Raw genomic sequence first — 4,711 nt, 5'->3', positions numbered from 1 at the left:
TGGTGCATTTTGCATTCCAGACAGACTTTGAGAAATCATATTGACTTGTTGAGTCAATATTTTATTCTGAGCCAATATGGCATTCAGAGTGTCAATCTCAAGAACTCCTTTCTTCTGATTAGTCCCATTGTTCACAGGATTCCTTTCAGAAGTGTACATGAATTGGTTATTTGCAACCATTTCAATCAGCTCTTGAGCTTCTGTAGGCGTCTTCTTCAGATGAAGAGATCCTCCAGCAGAGCTATCCAAAGACATCTTGGATAGTTCAGAGAGACCATCATAGAAAATACCTATGATGCTCCATTCAGAAAGCATATCAGTGGGACACTTTCTGATTAATTGTTTGTATCTTTCCCAAGCTTCATAGAGGGATTCTCCTTCCTTCTGTCTGAAGGTTTGGACTTCCACTCTAAGCTTACTCAATTTTTGAGGTGGAAAGAACTTTGCCAAGAAGGCAATGACTAGCTTTTCCCAAGAGTTCAGGCTTTCTTTAGGTTGTGAGTCCAACCATGTTCTAGCTCTGTCTCTTACAGCAAAAGGGAATAGCATAAGTCTGTAGACCTCAGGGTCAACCCCATTAGTCTTGACAGTGTCACAGATTTGCCAGAATTCAGCTAAGAACTGATGAGGATCTTCCAATGGAAGTCCATGGAACTTGCAGTTCTGTTGCATTAGAGAAACTAATTGAGGCTTAAGCTCAAAGTTGTTTCCTCTAATGGCAGGGATAGGGATGCTTCTCCCATAGAAGTCGGGAGTAGGTGCAGTAAAGTCACCCAGCACCTTCCTTGCATTGTTGGCATTGTTGTTGTTTTCGGCTGCCATGGGTTCTTCTTCCTTGAAGATTTCTGTTAGGTCCTCTACAGAGAATTGTGCCTTAGCTTCTCTTAGCTTTCGCTTCAAGGTCCTTTCAGGTTCAGGGTCAGCCTCAACAAGAATGCTTTTGTCTTTGCTCCTGCTCATATGAAAGAGAAGAGAACAAGAAAATGTGGAATCCTCTATGTCACAGTATAGAGATTCCTTGAGGTGTCAGAGGAAAAGAAAAATAGAAGGTAGAAGTAGAAGAATTCGAACTTATCAAAGAAGATGGAGTTCGAATTGTGCATTAAGGAATAGTGTTAGTCCATAAATAGAAAGATGTGAGAAGAAGGGAAGCAATTTTTGAAAATTAGGTAAAAGATTTTGAAAACATTTTGAAAAACACTAATTGATTTTCGAAATAAAAGTGGGAAAGAAGTCAAGTGTTTTTTTGAAAAAGATTTGAAATTAGAAAGAAGTCGTATCTTCCATCGAAACATCATTTCCCGGTGTCTGGATCTCACCCTTCACCAAATTAACTACTGTTTTCCTCATACAGCCAATAGATACATGGCCATAACATTTGCAAGTGTCACAGATGAGCTCCAGATGTTCATATTCCAACTTATAGACCAATTTATCAATTTTGATCTCATCAATCACTGGCACACGTAGGTCTATTTGCACACAGGCGCCTTGCAAATCTTTCCCTATTTGTCGCATAGATAGACCGACAAGTATACCGTGTTGTCCAAGTAATACCTCAGGTGAGTGAGGGTCGATCCCACGGAGATTGTTGGTTTGAGCAAGCAATGGTTACCTTGAAGATATTGGTTAGGCAGATAGAAAATATAGTTGTCACGAGAAAACGCATAAAACAGATAAATAAATAAAACGTGACTAGATAGGTGTGAAATCAATGGTAATTACCTCAGGGCTTTGTTGCTCATAGTTGAATGTCCCAAAACCTTCTTTAGATTGATTCCATCCATGTGAGGTTTGAGATTGGCTTTGTGTATTTACTACAACAATTTGCAGTCCATCAATTTTCTTGGCCATCATCTCCATTTGGTGCTGGATTCGTTGATGCATCACTTTGTTTTGAGCCAAAATGGTATCCACACCTTCTAGCTCCAATACATCCTTCCTTTGAGCTGGTTGGCGTTGCCTTTGATGAGCACAGAAGTATTGGTTATTTGCATGAACATTGGGAGTGAGGATACTGCTCCCACAGTGTCTTGTATTGGGGAAGGTGTAAGAGGCTAGAACTCTCCTCTGGGGTTGGCCATTGTTAGCCACTTCATCTGGTGGATTAGGGACATTCCCTTCCATTTTTTGGTTCTCTTCTCAACTTCTAAAATGTTTCAGGATTAGAAGATGTGGATTCATCGATTCCTCTTGGCAGAAAACACACACAGAACCAGAAATCAAAAGTAATTCACTCCACTTCTAGAGTGATGTTAAGGTTAGCTTAAACAAAAATTCAAATAGTTAGTGTGCTTGTCACAAACAAAAGAAAAAAATGCTTAATCTAGATTATCACGTGATGAGCGGATAATTTATACGCTTTTTGGCATTATTTCCAGTATGTTTTTAGTATGTTTTAATTAGTTTCTACCTTATTTTTATTAGTTTTTAGTTAAAATTCACTTTTCTGGACTTTACTATGAGTTTGTGTATTTTTTTGTGATTTCAGCTATTTTCTGGCTGAAATTGAGGGTCCTGAGCAAAAATCTGATTCAGAGGCTGAAAAGGACTGCATATGCTATTGGATTCTGACCTCCCTGCACTCAAAGTAGATTTTCTGAAGCTACAAAAGCCCAATTGGCACGCTCTCAATGGCGTTGGAAAGTAGATATCCTGGGCTTTCCAGCAATGTATAATAGTCCATACTTTTTTCGAGATTTGATGGCCCCAACCGGTGTTGCAAATCAGCTTCAGAATTCCCAGCGTTTAACGCTGGAACTGGCATAAAAATTGGAGTTAAACGCCCAAACTGGCATAAAAGCTGGCGTTTAACTCCAGAAAAAGTCTCTAGACATGAAAGATTCAATGCTCAGCCCAAGCACACACTAAGTGGAACCAGAAGTGGATTTTTACGTCATTTACTCATTTCTGTATGCCCTAGGTTACTAGTTCACTATTAATAGGATCTTTTGACATTGTATCTGGACGGGATTACACGTTACACGTTTCTCATTGTATTTTCTACAGCATGAGTCTCTAAACCCCATGGTTGGGGGTGAGGAGCTCTGCTGTGTCTTAATGGATTAATGCAATTACTACTGTTTTTCATTCAATCACGCTTGCTTCTATTCTAAGATATCATTTGTTCTTCAACCTGATGAATGTGATGATCCGTGACACTCATCATCATTCTCGCCTATGAACGTGTGCCTGACAACCACCTCTGTTCTACTTTAGATTGAGTGAATATCTCTTGGATTCCTTAATCAGAATCTTCGTGGTATAAGCTAGAACTGATGGCGGCATTCAAGAGAATCCGGAAGGTCTAAACCTTGTATGTGGTATTCTGAGTAGGATTCAATGATTGAATGACTGTGACGAGCTTCAAACTCCTGAAAGCTGGGCGTTAGTGACAGACGCAAAAGAATCACTGGATTCTATTCCAACCTAATTGAGAACCGACAGATGATTAGCCGTGCTGTGACAGAGCGCGTTGAACATTATCACTGAGAGGATGGGAGGTAGCCATTGACAACGGTGAAACCCTACATACAACTTGCCATGGAAGGAGTCTTGCGTGCCTGAAGAAGAAGACAGTAGGAAAGCAGAGATTCAGAAGATAAAGCATCTCCAAAACCTCAACCTGTTCTCTATTACTGCAAAACAAGTACTATTTTCATGTTCTTTTACTTTTTACAATCAACCCTGATAATTATTGATATCCTGACTAAGAGTTACAAGATAACCATAGCTTGCTTCAAGCCAACAATCTCCATGGGATCGACCCTTACTCACGTAAGGTATTACTTGGATGACCCAGTGCACTTGCTGGTTAGTTGTGCGGAATTGCAAAAGTGTGATTGCAATTTCGTGCACCAAGTTTTTGGCGCCGTTGCCGGGGATTGTTCGAGTTTGGACAACTGACGGTTTATCTTGTTGCTTAGATTAGGACTGTTTTATTTTTGTTGGTTTAGAGTCTTTTATTTGAGTTTAGTTTTGTATTTTAAGTTTGGTGTCTTCTTTGTGTTTTCCTTTAAGTTTTCGAAAATTTGTGTTTGATTTTCTAAAAATTTTAAGTTTGGTGTCTTTTGTGCTTTTATTCACTTAAAAATTTTTCAAAAATTTGTTCTTGGTGTTCATCTTGATCTTCAAAGTGTTCTTGGTGTTCATCTTGACATTCAAAGTTTTCTTGTTTGTTCTCTTTGTTTTGATCTAAAATTTCTAAGTTTAGTGTCGTTCTGTTGTTTTTCTCTTTCCTCATTAAAATTTAAAAATAAAAAAATATCCTTTCCTTGTTTTACTCATAATTTTCGAAATTTTGCATTAAATTAGTCAAAGATTTTCAAAATCATATCTTTTCAATCATTTTTATTTGCAATCATATCTTCTCAATCATATCTTTTTCAAAATAATTCTCAATCATATCTTTTTAATTGCTAATTCCAAAATCTTTTTAATTAATTTAGTTTTCAATTTTGCTTTGATTTTATTTTTTGAAATTTTATTTTATTTTTCATTTATTTTATTTTATTATTTTCGGTCACTTTTAATTAAAATAAAAAAATAAAAATAAAATAATATCTGCATCATTTCCCTTTCTCCATCATGGACCTAAGTGGAATTGAGCAGTCCAGAAGGACTTTGGGGTCATATGCTAACCCCATTACAGCTGCATATGGGAGTAGTATCTGTATACCTCCCATCAAAGCAAGCAGCTTTGAGCTGAACC

General features: G+C 37.7%; 1 non-coding gene across 1 annotated transcript; it reads left to right on the top strand.

Moving 5' to 3' along the window:
• Positions 1 to 309: 309 nt before the first annotated feature.
• LOC112700448 (small nucleolar RNA R71) lies at positions 310 to 417 on the top strand. The gene has a single exon (XR_003153357.1). It is a non-coding gene; the product is annotated as a small nucleolar RNA R71 (small nucleolar RNA).
• Positions 418 to 4,711: the final 4,294 nt, after the last annotated feature.

Source organism: Arachis hypogaea, chromosome 6 (genome assembly GCF_003086295.3).
Source record: "Arachis hypogaea cultivar Tifrunner chromosome 6, arahy.Tifrunner.gnm2.J5K5, whole genome shotgun sequence".
NCBI lineage: Eukaryota > Viridiplantae > Streptophyta > Magnoliopsida > Fabales > Fabaceae > Arachis > Arachis hypogaea.
The sequence above is the reverse complement of the archived record's forward strand: the minus strand, read 5'-3'. Positions and strand labels throughout refer to the sequence as shown.